The 13,754-nt window shown below is 50.1% G+C and overlaps 25 non-coding genes across 25 annotated transcripts; all 25 read left to right on the forward strand.

Moving 5' to 3' along the window:
• Positions 1-9: 9 nt before the first annotated feature.
• Trnak-uuu (transfer RNA lysine (anticodon UUU)) lies at positions 10-82 on the forward strand. The gene has a single exon. It is a non-coding gene; the product is annotated as a tRNA-Lys (tRNA).
• Positions 83-220: 138 nt separating this feature from the next.
• Positions 221-302, forward strand: Trnas-cga (transfer RNA serine (anticodon CGA)). Its single transcript has one exon. It is a non-coding gene; the product is annotated as a tRNA-Ser (tRNA).
• A 699-nt stretch (positions 303-1,001) lies between these two features.
• On the forward strand, positions 1,002-1,083 carry Trnas-uga (transfer RNA serine (anticodon UGA)). Its single transcript has one exon. It is a non-coding gene; the product is annotated as a tRNA-Ser (tRNA).
• A 590-nt stretch (positions 1,084-1,673) lies between these two features.
• Trnaf-gaa (transfer RNA phenylalanine (anticodon GAA)) lies at positions 1,674-1,746 on the forward strand. Its single transcript has one exon. It is a non-coding gene; the product is annotated as a tRNA-Phe (tRNA).
• Positions 1,747-2,284: 538 nt separating this feature from the next.
• Positions 2,285-2,357, forward strand: Trnak-uuu (transfer RNA lysine (anticodon UUU)). The gene has a single exon. It is a non-coding gene; the product is annotated as a tRNA-Lys (tRNA).
• A 138-nt stretch (positions 2,358-2,495) lies between these two features.
• Positions 2,496-2,577, forward strand: Trnas-cga (transfer RNA serine (anticodon CGA)). The gene has a single exon. It is a non-coding gene; the product is annotated as a tRNA-Ser (tRNA).
• Positions 2,578-3,276: 699 nt separating this feature from the next.
• Positions 3,277-3,358, forward strand: Trnas-uga (transfer RNA serine (anticodon UGA)). Its single transcript has one exon. It is a non-coding gene; the product is annotated as a tRNA-Ser (tRNA).
• A 590-nt stretch (positions 3,359-3,948) lies between these two features.
• On the forward strand, positions 3,949-4,021 carry Trnaf-gaa (transfer RNA phenylalanine (anticodon GAA)). Its single transcript has one exon. It is a non-coding gene; the product is annotated as a tRNA-Phe (tRNA).
• Positions 4,022-4,559: 538 nt separating this feature from the next.
• On the forward strand, positions 4,560-4,632 carry Trnak-uuu (transfer RNA lysine (anticodon UUU)). Its single transcript has one exon. It is a non-coding gene; the product is annotated as a tRNA-Lys (tRNA).
• Positions 4,633-4,770: 138 nt separating this feature from the next.
• On the forward strand, positions 4,771-4,852 carry Trnas-cga (transfer RNA serine (anticodon CGA)). The gene has a single exon. It is a non-coding gene; the product is annotated as a tRNA-Ser (tRNA).
• A 688-nt stretch (positions 4,853-5,540) lies between these two features.
• Trnas-uga (transfer RNA serine (anticodon UGA)) lies at positions 5,541-5,622 on the forward strand. The gene has a single exon. It is a non-coding gene; the product is annotated as a tRNA-Ser (tRNA).
• A 590-nt stretch (positions 5,623-6,212) lies between these two features.
• Trnaf-gaa (transfer RNA phenylalanine (anticodon GAA)) lies at positions 6,213-6,285 on the forward strand. Its single transcript has one exon. It is a non-coding gene; the product is annotated as a tRNA-Phe (tRNA).
• Positions 6,286-6,823: 538 nt separating this feature from the next.
• Positions 6,824-6,896, forward strand: Trnak-uuu (transfer RNA lysine (anticodon UUU)). Its single transcript has one exon. It is a non-coding gene; the product is annotated as a tRNA-Lys (tRNA).
• Positions 6,897-7,034: 138 nt separating this feature from the next.
• Trnas-cga (transfer RNA serine (anticodon CGA)) lies at positions 7,035-7,116 on the forward strand. Its single transcript has one exon. It is a non-coding gene; the product is annotated as a tRNA-Ser (tRNA).
• Positions 7,117-7,815: 699 nt separating this feature from the next.
• Trnas-uga (transfer RNA serine (anticodon UGA)) lies at positions 7,816-7,897 on the forward strand. Its single transcript has one exon. It is a non-coding gene; the product is annotated as a tRNA-Ser (tRNA).
• A 590-nt stretch (positions 7,898-8,487) lies between these two features.
• Positions 8,488-8,560, forward strand: Trnaf-gaa (transfer RNA phenylalanine (anticodon GAA)). Its single transcript has one exon. It is a non-coding gene; the product is annotated as a tRNA-Phe (tRNA).
• A 538-nt stretch (positions 8,561-9,098) lies between these two features.
• Positions 9,099-9,171, forward strand: Trnak-uuu (transfer RNA lysine (anticodon UUU)). The gene has a single exon. It is a non-coding gene; the product is annotated as a tRNA-Lys (tRNA).
• A 138-nt stretch (positions 9,172-9,309) lies between these two features.
• Trnas-cga (transfer RNA serine (anticodon CGA)) lies at positions 9,310-9,391 on the forward strand. Its single transcript has one exon. It is a non-coding gene; the product is annotated as a tRNA-Ser (tRNA).
• Positions 9,392-10,090: 699 nt separating this feature from the next.
• Trnas-uga (transfer RNA serine (anticodon UGA)) lies at positions 10,091-10,172 on the forward strand. Its single transcript has one exon. It is a non-coding gene; the product is annotated as a tRNA-Ser (tRNA).
• A 590-nt stretch (positions 10,173-10,762) lies between these two features.
• Trnaf-gaa (transfer RNA phenylalanine (anticodon GAA)) lies at positions 10,763-10,835 on the forward strand. Its single transcript has one exon. It is a non-coding gene; the product is annotated as a tRNA-Phe (tRNA).
• Positions 10,836-11,373: 538 nt separating this feature from the next.
• On the forward strand, positions 11,374-11,446 carry Trnak-uuu (transfer RNA lysine (anticodon UUU)). Its single transcript has one exon. It is a non-coding gene; the product is annotated as a tRNA-Lys (tRNA).
• A 138-nt stretch (positions 11,447-11,584) lies between these two features.
• Trnas-cga (transfer RNA serine (anticodon CGA)) lies at positions 11,585-11,666 on the forward strand. The gene has a single exon. It is a non-coding gene; the product is annotated as a tRNA-Ser (tRNA).
• A 688-nt stretch (positions 11,667-12,354) lies between these two features.
• Trnas-uga (transfer RNA serine (anticodon UGA)) lies at positions 12,355-12,436 on the forward strand. Its single transcript has one exon. It is a non-coding gene; the product is annotated as a tRNA-Ser (tRNA).
• Positions 12,437-13,026: 590 nt separating this feature from the next.
• Trnaf-gaa (transfer RNA phenylalanine (anticodon GAA)) lies at positions 13,027-13,099 on the forward strand. Its single transcript has one exon. It is a non-coding gene; the product is annotated as a tRNA-Phe (tRNA).
• Positions 13,100-13,637: 538 nt separating this feature from the next.
• Trnak-uuu (transfer RNA lysine (anticodon UUU)) lies at positions 13,638-13,710 on the forward strand. The gene has a single exon. It is a non-coding gene; the product is annotated as a tRNA-Lys (tRNA).
• The last annotated feature ends 44 nt before the right edge of the window (positions 13,711-13,754 follow it).

Below are 13,754 nucleotides of genomic sequence, written 5' to 3' on the forward strand. Positions count from 1 at the left end.
GTCGTGTGAGCCCGGATAGCTCAGCCGGTAGAGCATTAGGCTTTTAACCTAAGGGTCCAGGGTTCAAATCCCTGTCCGGGCGGAAATTTTAATGCTTTGGTAGTGATTCGTCTAGTAGCGGCGGAAACACTACGGAAGAGAATGTAACTACGCCGTTTCCTGCCACCACAGTGCTTTAAACGGTAGCAGTTGCATGTGACGGGAGATGATCGCGCTCCGCGCAGTCGTGGCCGAGTGGTTAAGGCGTCTGACTCGAAATCAGATTCCCTCTGGGAGCGTAGGTTCGAGTCCTACCGGCTGCGTGCGATTTTGCGTAAAGAAGAGCAAATATTTTCACACGCATGAACGCGGGTGCAAACCAATGACGCCACTCTCAACAAGACGAAAATCTAAGAATACAGAGTTCCGCGACGGCCGCTGCTTCCTGTGGTTACCGGTTCACCACGCACTGACGCTGGGACTGCAGAAAGCCGTCGCAGGCCCACGAGTGCGCTCCCGTCATTTTCTCGCGCCGACGCCGAGTTTGTGAGTACACACATGTGCTTGGAAGTTTTGGACAGAGCGAACATTCATTTCTTTTTAAGAATCGTAATTCAGTCATTCGAGTGCGGCAAAAGCAATGGTGCAGCGTTTCTTTTCTTAAGATCTCGCAGCTACTTGCAAGTATGTCCACCGCTTAAGAGGACAGAAAACTAGCGTCAGCGGTGCGTCAGTGGGAAGTCGGTGAAGTCGCCATTGGAGCCATAAGCCAGTAATTACGACATGTGAATCAGTCGCTCATCACGCAGCTGTACGATAGCTCAGTCGGTAGAGCGTTAGGTTTTCAACCAAAGGGTGTTGGGTCCAAGCCTCTGCCTGGGCGAAAATTAACACACTTTCGTAACGGCTAATGTGCTGGCCATGGAAACACTAGAGAAAAGAGTGAGGCCAAGGCGCTTTCTGCCATCGGATTGCTTCTCAAGGTGGCACTTTCACTTGTCGGAAGACGCTTTTTGCCACCGGCAGTCGTGGCCGAGTGGTTAAGGCGTCTGACTTGAAATCAGATTCCCTCTGGGAGCGCAGGTTCGAGTCCTGCCGACTGCGAAAATTTTCTCGCTCACAGAAGATGGACGTTCAGCTGCATCCTAGCGGTTGCGTCACTACTAAACACGTGGGTCGCCAGCAATGTGCAGTGTTCTTGGCTACAGGGTGCAGCGCTAAAGTCGCGCCCAGAAGCCACAGCTCATCTCCTCGTCTCGCAGCCGTCCACCAGGTGTCAGTGCAAGTGTCGCCTCTCTGGGCAGTGCAGATGTGTCCATTTTAGCTTGCAGACGATGACGTGTAGCAATTTATGAGCTAGCGCAAGTCAAATGTTTTACCGTGTGTATCTGCTAGATACTGCCTCTCACACGGTGGAGAGGCTCACTCCTTCTTGTGTCTCGTTCTCTGCACACGAGTTGCACGTGGCATCGATATAGCACCGGTTTTCTAGCGTCAGCGAAGTCAATATTACATGAATCGAGTCGACGTGTTTGCTTGTTACGATGATGGAAGCAGAAGAAATGTGTGTGGTGCTTCACTGCATCTGCTGCTCGCCTTTCAGCGTCCCTGTGTCTTATAGACGAAGACGACTGTGAAATTGGCGACGAGGCAGAGGTTAACGAAGACGTACAAAACAGAGACGTTCCACGTCAGCCGAAATAGCTCAGTTGGGAGAGCGTTAGACTGAAGATCTAAAGGTCCCTGGTTCGATCCCGGGTTTCGGCATGCATTCGTTTTGAAGCTGACGCCAATGGAATTGCTCGAGTTTGTGATAATGTAACTACCGCCGAGAACAAAGGTGACTCCCTCCTGTAGCTGTTCTGGTTGTCTAGTGCATGCCATAAGAGGAACACAGTAGGCAACTGCCTGGGAAGCAAGAAAATAAAAAAAAATGTGCTACCGACTGCGTTCCCTTTTTTGTGTCAGGACGTGAAGAACGTCTCCAACGGAACTGTGAAATGAGCGAAAACGTGGGAAACATTGCATTCAAAATGCTTGTGAATTTTCGAGTTGCCCAGTGAGTGTCAACAAAACACGTAAATCCTCTGCTCCAACGCATGAGACGTAACGACTGCTGCAATTTGTTTTTGCGTCGTGTGTCAGTATTCTTCGATAGTCTGTTACGAGCTTAGCACGATAAGTTTGTAGACAGCATCCAGGCGACGTTTTATTAGTTACGGCTCCATGCAGCGATTGCACAACAGTAAAGGACATGAGTCAATGTATAGTTGTGCATCGTGGAAGGTTTGCTAACGTCGTGTGAGCCCGGATAGCTCAGCCGGTAGAGCATTAGGCTTTTAACCTAAGGGTCCAGGGTTCAAATCCCTGTCCGGGCGGAAATTTTAATGCTTTGGTAGTGATTCGTCTAGTAGCGGCGGAAACACTACGGAAGAGAATGTAACTACGCCGTTTCCTGCCACCACAGTGCTTTAAACGGTAGCAGTTGCATGTGACGGGAGATGATCGCGCTCCGCGCAGTCGTGGCCGAGTGGTTAAGGCGTCTGACTCGAAATCAGATTCCCTCTGGGAGCGTAGGTTCGAGTCCTACCGGCTGCGTGCGATTTTGCGTAAAGAAGAGCAAATATTTTCACACGCATGAACGCGGGTGCAAACCAATGACGCCACTCTCAACAAGACGAAAATTTAAGAATACAGAGTTCCGCGACGGCCGCTGCTTCCTGTGGTTACCGGTTCACCACGCACTGACGCTGGGACTGCAGAAAGCCGTCGCAGGCCCACGAGTGCGCTCCCGTCATTTTCTCGCGCCGACGCCGAGTTTGTGAGTACACACATGTGCTTGGAAGTTTTGGACAGAGCGAACATTCATTTCTTTTTAAGAATCGTAATTCAGTCATTCGAGTGCGGCAAAAGCAATGGTGCAGCGTTTCTTTTCTTAAGATCTCGCAGCTACTTGCAAGTATGTCCACCGCTTAAGAGGACAGAAAACTAGCGTCAGCGGTGCGTCAGTGGGAAGTCGGTGAAGTCGCCATTGGAGCCATAAGCCAGTAATTACGACATGTGAATCAGTCGCTCATCACGCAGCTGTACGATAGCTCAGTCGGTAGAGCGTTAGGTTTTCAACCAAAGGGTGTTGGGTCCAAGCCTCTGCCTGGGCGAAAATTAACACACTTTCGTAACGGCTAATGTGCTGGCCATGGAAACACTAGAGAAAAGAGTGAGGCCAAGGCGCTTTCTGCCATCGGATTGCTTCTCAAGGTGGCACTTTCACTTGTCGGAAGACGCTTTTTGCCACCGGCAGTCGTGGCCGAGTGGTTAAGGCGTCTGACTTGAAATCAGATTCCCTCTGGGAGCGCAGGTTCGAGTCCTGCCGACTGCGAAAATTTTCTCGCTCACAGAAGATGGACGTTCAGCTGCATCCTAGCGGTTGCGTCACTACTAAACACGTGGGTCGCCAGCAATGTGCAGTGTTCTTGGCTACAGGGTGCAGCGCTAAAGTCGCGCCCAGAAGCCACAGCTCATCTCCTCGTCTCGCAGCCGTCCACCAGGTGTCAGTGCAAGTGTCGCCTCTCTGGGCAGTGCAGATGTGTCCATTTTAGCTTGCAGACGATGACGTGTAGCAATTTATGAGCTAGCGCAAGTCAAATGTTTTACCGTGTGTATCTGCTAGATACTGCCTCTCACACGGTGGAGAGGCTCACTCCTTCTTGTGTCTCGTTCTCTGCACACGAGTTGCACGTGGCATCGATATAGCACCGGTTTTCTAGCGTCAGCGAAGTCAATATTACATGAATCGAGTCGACGTGTTTGCTTGTTACGATGATGGAAGCAGAAGAAATGTGTGTGGTGCTTCACTGCATCTGCTGCTCGCCTTTCAGCGTCCCTGTGTCTTATAGACGAAGACGACTGTGAAATTGGCGACGAGGCAGAGGTTAACGAAGACGTACAAAACAGAGACGTTCCACGTCAGCCGAAATAGCTCAGTTGGGAGAGCGTTAGACTGAAGATCTAAAGGTCCCTGGTTCGATCCCGGGTTTCGGCATGCATTCGTTTTGAAGCTGACGCCAATGGAATTGCTCGAGTTTGTGATAATGTAACTACCGCCGAGAACAAAGGTGACTCCCTCCTGTAGCTGTTCTGGTTGTCTAGTGCATGCCATAAGAGGAACACAGTAGGCAACTGCCTGGGAAGCAAGAAAATAAAAAAAAATGTGCTACCGACTGCGTTCCCTTTTTTGTGTCAGGACGTGAAGAACGTCTCCAACGGAACTGTGAAATGAGCGAAAACGTGGGAAACATTGCATTCAAAATGCTTGTGAATTTTCGAGTTGCCCAGTGAGTGTCAACAAAACACGTAAATCCTCTGCTCCAACGCATGAGACGTAACGACTGCTGCAATTTGTTTTTGCGTCGTGTGTCAGTATTCTTCGATAGTCTGTTACGAGCTTAGCACGATAAGTTTGTAGACAGCATCCAGGCGACGTTTTATTAGTTACGGCTCCATGCAGCGATTGCACAACAGTAAAGGACATGAGTCAATGTATAGTTGTGCATCGTGGAAGGTTTGCTAACGTCGTGTGAGCCCGGATAGCTCAGCCGGTAGAGCATTAGGCTTTTAACCTAAGGGTCCAGGGTTCAAATCCCTGTCCGGGCGGAAATTTTAATGCTTTGGTAGTGATTCGTCTAGTAGCGGCGGAAACACTACGGAAGAGAATGTAACTACGCCGTTTCCTGCCACCACAGTGCTTTAAACGGTAGCAGTTGCATGTGACGGGAGATGATCGCGCTCCGCGCAGTCGTGGCCGAGTGGTTAAGGCGTCTGACTCGAAATCAGATTCCCTCTGGGAGCGTAGGTTCGAGTCCTACCGGCTGCGTGCGATTTTGCGTAAAGAAGAGCAAATATTTTCACACGCATGAACGCGGGTGCAAACCAATGACGCCACTCTCAACAAGACGAAAATCTAAGAATACAGAGTTCCGCGACGGCCGCTGCTTCCTGTGGTTACCGGTTCACCACGCACTGACGCTGGGACTGCAGAAAGCCGTCGCAGGCCCACGAGTGCGCTCCCGTCATTTTCTCGCGCCGACGCCGAGTTTGTGAGTACACACATGTGCTTGGAAGTTTTGGACAGAGCGAACATTCATTTCTTTTTAAGAATCGTAATTCAGTCATTCGAGTGCGGCAAAAGCAATGGTGCAGCGTTTCTTTTCTTAAGATCTCGCAGCTACTTGCAAGTATGTCCACCGCTTAAGAGGACAGAAAACTAGCGTCAGCGGGAAGTCGGTGAAGTCGCCATTGGAGCCATAAGCCAGTAATTACGACATGTGAATCAGTCGCTCATCACGCAGCTGTACGATAGCTCAGTCGGTAGAGCGTTAGGTTTTCAACCAAAGGGTGTTGGGTCCAAGCCTCTGCCTGGGCGAAAATTAACACACTTTCGTAACGGCTAATGTGCTGGCCATGGAAACACTAGAGAAAAGAGTGAGGCCAAGGCGCTTTCTGCCATCGGATTGCTTCTCAAGGTGGCACTTTCACTTGTCGGAAGACGCTTTTTGCCACCGGCAGTCGTGGCCGAGTGGTTAAGGCGTCTGACTTGAAATCAGATTCCCTCTGGGAGCGCAGGTTCGAGTCCTGCCGACTGCGAAAATTTTCTCGCTCACAGAAGATGGACGTTCAGCTGCATCCTAGCGGTTGCGTCACTACTAAACACGTGGGTCGCCAGCAATGTGCAGTGTTCTTGGCTACAGGGTGCAGCGCTAAAGTCGCGCCCAGAAGCCACAGCTCATCTCCTCGTCTCGCAGCCGTCCACCAGGTGTCAGTGCAAGTGTCGCCTCTCTGGGCAGTGCAGATGTGTCCATTTTAGCTTGCAGACGATGACGTGTAGCAATTTATGAGCTAGCGCAAGTCAAATGTTTTACCGTGTGTATCTGCTAGATACTGCCTCTCACACGGTGGAGAGGCTCACTCCTTCTTGTGTCTCGTTCTCTGCACACGAGTTGCACGTGGCATCGATATAGCACCGGTTTTCTAGCGTCAGCGAAGTCAATATTACATGAATCGAGTCGACGTGTTTGCTTGTTACGATGATGGAAGCAGAAGAAATGTGTGTGGTGCTTCACTGCATCTGCTGCTCGCCTTTCAGCGTCCCTGTGTCTTATAGACGAAGACGACTGTGAAATTGGCGACGAGGCAGAGGTTAACGAAGACGTACAAAACAGAGACGTTCCACGTCAGCCGAAATAGCTCAGTTGGGAGAGCGTTAGACTGAAGATCTAAAGGTCCCTGGTTCGATCCCGGGTTTCGGCATGCATTCGTTTTGAAGCTGACGCCAATGGAATTGCTCGAGTTTGTGATAATGTAACTACCGCCGAGAACAAAGGTGACTCCCTCCTGTAGCTGTTCTGGTTGTCTAGTGCATGCCATAAGAGGAACACAGTAGGCAACTGCCTGGGAAGCAAGAAAATAAAAAAAAATGTGCTACCGACTGCGTTCCCTTTTTTGTGTCAGGACGTGAAGAACGTCTCCAACGGAACTGTGAAATGAGCGAAAACGTGGGAAACATTGCATTCAAAATGCTTGTGAATTTTCGAGTTGCCCAGTGAGTGTCAACAAAACACGTAAATCCTCTGCTCCAACGCATGAGACGTAACGACTGCTGCAATTTGTTTTTGCGTCGTGTGTCAGTATTCTTCGATAGTCTGTTACGAGCTTAGCACGATAAGTTTGTAGACAGCATCCAGGCGACGTTTTATTAGTTACGGCTCCATGCAGCGATTGCACAACAGTAAAGGACATGAGTCAATGTATAGTTGTGCATCGTGGAAGGTTTGCTAACGTCGTGTGAGCCCGGATAGCTCAGCCGGTAGAGCATTAGGCTTTTAACCTAAGGGTCCAGGGTTCAAATCCCTGTCCGGGCGGAAATTTTAATGCTTTGGTAGTGATTCGTCTAGTAGCGGCGGAAACACTACGGAAGAGAATGTAACTACGCCGTTTCCTGCCACCACAGTGCTTTAAACGGTAGCAGTTGCATGTGACGGGAGATGATCGCGCTCCGCGCAGTCGTGGCCGAGTGGTTAAGGCGTCTGACTCGAAATCAGATTCCCTCTGGGAGCGTAGGTTCGAGTCCTACCGGCTGCGTGCGATTTTGCGTAAAGAAGAGCAAATATTTTCACACGCATGAACGCGGGTGCAAACCAATGACGCCACTCTCAACAAGACGAAAATTTAAGAATACAGAGTTCCGCGACGGCCGCTGCTTCCTGTGGTTACCGGTTCACCACGCACTGACGCTGGGACTGCAGAAAGCCGTCGCAGGCCCACGAGTGCGCTCCCGTCATTTTCTCGCGCCGACGCCGAGTTTGTGAGTACACACATGTGCTTGGAAGTTTTGGACAGAGCGAACATTCATTTCTTTTTAAGAATCGTAATTCAGTCATTCGAGTGCGGCAAAAGCAATGGTGCAGCGTTTCTTTTCTTAAGATCTCGCAGCTACTTGCAAGTATGTCCACCGCTTAAGAGGACAGAAAACTAGCGTCAGCGGTGCGTCAGTGGGAAGTCGGTGAAGTCGCCATTGGAGCCATAAGCCAGTAATTACGACATGTGAATCAGTCGCTCATCACGCAGCTGTACGATAGCTCAGTCGGTAGAGCGTTAGGTTTTCAACCAAAGGGTGTTGGGTCCAAGCCTCTGCCTGGGCGAAAATTAACACACTTTCGTAACGGCTAATGTGCTGGCCATGGAAACACTAGAGAAAAGAGTGAGGCCAAGGCGCTTTCTGCCATCGGATTGCTTCTCAAGGTGGCACTTTCACTTGTCGGAAGACGCTTTTTGCCACCGGCAGTCGTGGCCGAGTGGTTAAGGCGTCTGACTTGAAATCAGATTCCCTCTGGGAGCGCAGGTTCGAGTCCTGCCGACTGCGAAAATTTTCTCGCTCACAGAAGATGGACGTTCAGCTGCATCCTAGCGGTTGCGTCACTACTAAACACGTGGGTCGCCAGCAATGTGCAGTGTTCTTGGCTACAGGGTGCAGCGCTAAAGTCGCGCCCAGAAGCCACAGCTCATCTCCTCGTCTCGCAGCCGTCCACCAGGTGTCAGTGCAAGTGTCGCCTCTCTGGGCAGTGCAGATGTGTCCATTTTAGCTTGCAGACGATGACGTGTAGCAATTTATGAGCTAGCGCAAGTCAAATGTTTTACCGTGTGTATCTGCTAGATACTGCCTCTCACACGGTGGAGAGGCTCACTCCTTCTTGTGTCTCGTTCTCTGCACACGAGTTGCACGTGGCATCGATATAGCACCGGTTTTCTAGCGTCAGCGAAGTCAATATTACATGAATCGAGTCGACGTGTTTGCTTGTTACGATGATGGAAGCAGAAGAAATGTGTGTGGTGCTTCACTGCATCTGCTGCTCGCCTTTCAGCGTCCCTGTGTCTTATAGACGAAGACGACTGTGAAATTGGCGACGAGGCAGAGGTTAACGAAGACGTACAAAACAGAGACGTTCCACGTCAGCCGAAATAGCTCAGTTGGGAGAGCGTTAGACTGAAGATCTAAAGGTCCCTGGTTCGATCCCGGGTTTCGGCATGCATTCGTTTTGAAGCTGACGCCAATGGAATTGCTCGAGTTTGTGATAATGTAACTACCGCCGAGAACAAAGGTGACTCCCTCCTGTAGCTGTTCTGGTTGTCTAGTGCATGCCATAAGAGGAACACAGTAGGCAACTGCCTGGGAAGCAAGAAAATAAAAAAAAATGTGCTACCGACTGCGTTCCCTTTTTTGTGTCAGGACGTGAAGAACGTCTCCAACGGAACTGTGAAATGAGCGAAAACGTGGGAAACATTGCATTCAAAATGCTTGTGAATTTTCGAGTTGCCCAGTGAGTGTCAACAAAACACGTAAATCCTCTGCTCCAACGCATGAGACGTAACGACTGCTGCAATTTGTTTTTGCGTCGTGTGTCAGTATTCTTCGATAGTCTGTTACGAGCTTAGCACGATAAGTTTGTAGACAGCATCCAGGCGACGTTTTATTAGTTACGGCTCCATGCAGCGATTGCACAACAGTAAAGGACATGAGTCAATGTATAGTTGTGCATCGTGGAAGGTTTGCTAACGTCGTGTGAGCCCGGATAGCTCAGCCGGTAGAGCATTAGGCTTTTAACCTAAGGGTCCAGGGTTCAAATCCCTGTCCGGGCGGAAATTTTAATGCTTTGGTAGTGATTCGTCTAGTAGCGGCGGAAACACTACGGAAGAGAATGTAACTACGCCGTTTCCTGCCACCACAGTGCTTTAAACGGTAGCAGTTGCATGTGACGGGAGATGATCGCGCTCCGCGCAGTCGTGGCCGAGTGGTTAAGGCGTCTGACTCGAAATCAGATTCCCTCTGGGAGCGTAGGTTCGAGTCCTACCGGCTGCGTGCGATTTTGCGTAAAGAAGAGCAAATATTTTCACACGCATGAACGCGGGTGCAAACCAATGACGCCACTCTCAACAAGACGAAAATCTAAGAATACAGAGTTCCGCGACGGCCGCTGCTTCCTGTGGTTACCGGTTCACCACGCACTGACGCTGGGACTGCAGAAAGCCGTCGCAGGCCCACGAGTGCGCTCCCGTCATTTTCTCGCGCCGACGCCGAGTTTGTGAGTACACACATGTGCTTGGAAGTTTTGGACAGAGCGAACATTCATTTCTTTTTAAGAATCGTAATTCAGTCATTCGAGTGCGGCAAAAGCAATGGTGCAGCGTTTCTTTTCTTAAGATCTCGCAGCTACTTGCAAGTATGTCCACCGCTTAAGAGGACAGAAAACTAGCGTCAGCGGTGCGTCAGTGGGAAGTCGGTGAAGTCGCCATTGGAGCCATAAGCCAGTAATTACGACATGTGAATCAGTCGCTCATCACGCAGCTGTACGATAGCTCAGTCGGTAGAGCGTTAGGTTTTCAACCAAAGGGTGTTGGGTCCAAGCCTCTGCCTGGGCGAAAATTAACACACTTTCGTAACGGCTAATGTGCTGGCCATGGAAACACTAGAGAAAAGAGTGAGGCCAAGGCGCTTTCTGCCATCGGATTGCTTCTCAAGGTGGCACTTTCACTTGTCGGAAGACGCTTTTTGCCACCGGCAGTCGTGGCCGAGTGGTTAAGGCGTCTGACTTGAAATCAGATTCCCTCTGGGAGCGCAGGTTCGAGTCCTGCCGACTGCGAAAATTTTCTCGCTCACAGAAGATGGACGTTCAGCTGCATCCTAGCGGTTGCGTCACTACTAAACACGTGGGTCGCCAGCAATGTGCAGTGTTCTTGGCTACAGGGTGCAGCGCTAAAGTCGCGCCCAGAAGCCACAGCTCATCTCCTCGTCTCGCAGCCGTCCACCAGGTGTCAGTGCAAGTGTCGCCTCTCTGGGCAGTGCAGATGTGTCCATTTTAGCTTGCAGACGATGACGTGTAGCAATTTATGAGCTAGCGCAAGTCAAATGTTTTACCGTGTGTATCTGCTAGATACTGCCTCTCACACGGTGGAGAGGCTCACTCCTTCTTGTGTCTCGTTCTCTGCACACGAGTTGCACGTGGCATCGATATAGCACCGGTTTTCTAGCGTCAGCGAAGTCAATATTACATGAATCGAGTCGACGTGTTTGCTTGTTACGATGATGGAAGCAGAAGAAATGTGTGTGGTGCTTCACTGCATCTGCTGCTCGCCTTTCAGCGTCCCTGTGTCTTATAGACGAAGACGACTGTGAAATTGGCGACGAGGCAGAGGTTAACGAAGACGTACAAAACAGAGACGTTCCACGTCAGCCGAAATAGCTCAGTTGGGAGAGCGTTAGACTGAAGATCTAAAGGTCCCTGGTTCGATCCCGGGTTTCGGCATGCATTCGTTTTGAAGCTGACGCCAATGGAATTGCTCGAGTTTGTGATAATGTAACTACCGCCGAGAACAAAGGTGACTCCCTCCTGTAGCTGTTCTGGTTGTCTAGTGCATGCCATAAGAGGAACACAGTAGGCAACTGCCTGGGAAGCAAGAAAATAAAAAAAAATGTGCTACCGACTGCGTTCCCTTTTTTGTGTCAGGACGTGAAGAACGTCTCCAACGGAACTGTGAAATGAGCGAAAACGTGGGAAACATTGCATTCAAAATGCTTGTGAATTTTCGAGTTGCCCAGTGAGTGTCAACAAAACACGTAAATCCTCTGCTCCAACGCATGAGACGTAACGACTGCTGCAATTTGTTTTTGCGTCGTGTGTCAGTATTCTTCGATAGTCTGTTACGAGCTTAGCACGATAAGTTTGTAGACAGCATCCAGGCGACGTTTTATTAGTTACGGCTCCATGCAGCGATTGCACAACAGTAAAGGACATGAGTCAATGTATAGTTGTGCATCGTGGAAGGTTTGCTAACGTCGTGTGAGCCCGGATAGCTCAGCCGGTAGAGCATTAGGCTTTTAACCTAAGGGTCCAGGGTTCAAATCCCTGTCCGGGCGGAAATTTTAATGCTTTGGTAGTGATTCGTCTAGTAGCGGCGGAAACACTACGGAAGAGAATGTAACTACGCCGTTTCCTGCCACCACAGTGCTTTAAACGGTAGCAGTTGCATGTGACGGGAGATGATCGCGCTCCGCGCAGTCGTGGCCGAGTGGTTAAGGCGTCTGACTCGAAATCAGATTCCCTCTGGGAGCGTAGGTTCGAGTCCTACCGGCTGCGTGCGATTTTGCGTAAAGAAGAGCAAATATTTTCACACGCATGAACGCGGGTGCAAACCAATGACGCCACTCTCAACAAGACGAAAATCTAAGAATACAGAGTTCCGCGACGGCCGCTGCTTCCTGTGGTTACCGGTTCACCACGCACTGACGCTGGGACTGCAGAAAGCCGTCGCAGGCCCACGAGTGCGCTCCCGTCATTTTCTCGCGCCGACGCCGAGTTTGTGAGTACACACATGTGCTTGGAAGTTTTGGACAGAGCGAACATTCATTTCTTTTTAAGAATCGTAATTCAGTCATTCGAGTGCGGCAAAAGCAATGGTGCAGCGTTTCTTTTCTTAAGATCTCGCAGCTACTTGCAAGTATGTCCACCGCTTAAGAGGACAGAAAACTAGCGTCAGCGGGAAGTCGGTGAAGTCGCCATTGGAGCCATAAGCCAGTAATTACGACATGTGAATCAGTCGCTCATCACGCAGCTGTACGATAGCTCAGTCGGTAGAGCGTTAGGTTTTCAACCAAAGGGTGTTGGGTCCAAGCCTCTGCCTGGGCGAAAATTAACACACTTTCGTAACGGCTAATGTGCTGGCCATGGAAACACTAGAGAAAAGAGTGAGGCCAAGGCGCTTTCTGCCATCGGATTGCTTCTCAAGGTGGCACTTTCACTTGTCGGAAGACGCTTTTTGCCACCGGCAGTCGTGGCCGAGTGGTTAAGGCGTCTGACTTGAAATCAGATTCCCTCTGGGAGCGCAGGTTCGAGTCCTGCCGACTGCGAAAATTTTCTCGCTCACAGAAGATGGACGTTCAGCTGCATCCTAGCGGTTGCGTCACTACTAAACACGTGGGTCGCCAGCAATGTGCAGTGTTCTTGGCTACAGGGTGCAGCGCTAAAGTCGCGCCCAGAAGCCACAGCTCATCTCCTCGTCTCGCAGCCGTCCACCAGGTGTCAGTGCAAGTGTCGCCTCTCTGGGCAGTGCAGATGTGTCCATTTTAGCTTGCAGACGATGACGTGTAGCAATTTATGAGCTAGCGCAAGTCAAATGTTTTACCGTGTGTATCTGCTAGATACTGCCTCTCACACGGTGGAGAGGCTCACTCCTTCTTGTGTCTCGTTCTCTGCACACGAGTTGCACGTGGCATCGATATAGCACCGGTTTTCTAGCGTCAGCGAAGTCAATATTACATGAATCGAGTCGACGTGTTTGCTTGTTACGATGATGGAAGCAGAAGAAATGTGTGTGGTGCTTCACTGCATCTGCTGCTCGCCTTTCAGCGTCCCTGTGTCTTATAGACGAAGACGACTGTGAAATTGGCGACGAGGCAGAGGTTAACGAAGACGTACAAAACAGAGACGTTCCACGTCAGCCGAAATAGCTCAGTTGGGAGAGCGTTAGACTGAAGATCTAAAGGTCCCTGGTTCGATCCCGGGTTTCGGCATGCATTCGTTTTGAAGCTGACGCCAATGGAATTGCTCGAGTTTGTGATAATGTAACTACCGCCGAGAACAAAGGTGACTCCCTCCTGTAGCTGTTCTGGTTGTCTAGTGCATGCCATAAGAGGAACACAGTAGGCAACTGCCTGGGAAGCAAGAAAATAAAAAAAAATGTGCTACCGACTGCGTTCCCTTTTTTGTGTCAGGACGTGAAGAACGTCTCCAACGGAACTGTGAAATGAGCGAAAACGTGGGAAACATTGCATTCAAAATGCTTGTGAATTTTCGAGTTGCCCAGTGAGTGTCAACAAAACACGTAAATCCTCTGCTCCAACGCATGAGACGTAACGACTGCTGCAATTTGTTTTTGCGTCGTGTGTCAGTATTCTTCGATAGTCTGTTACGAGCTTAGCACGATAAGTTTGTAGACAGCATCCAGGCGACGTTTTATTAGTTACGGCTCCATGCAGCGATTGCACAACAGTAAAGGACATGAGTCAATGTATAGTTGTGCATCGTGGAAGGTTTGCTAACGTCGTGTGAGCCCGGATAGCTCAGCCGGTAGAGCATTAGGCTTTTAACCTAAGGGTCCAGGGTTCAAATCCCTGTCCGGGCGGAAATTTTAATGCTTTGGTAGTGATTCGTCTAGTAGCGGCGGAA

This window comes from Schistocerca nitens, chromosome 4 (assembly GCF_023898315.1).
Source record: "Schistocerca nitens isolate TAMUIC-IGC-003100 chromosome 4, iqSchNite1.1, whole genome shotgun sequence".
NCBI classification, from domain to species: domain Eukaryota; kingdom Metazoa; phylum Arthropoda; class Insecta; order Orthoptera; family Acrididae; genus Schistocerca; species Schistocerca nitens.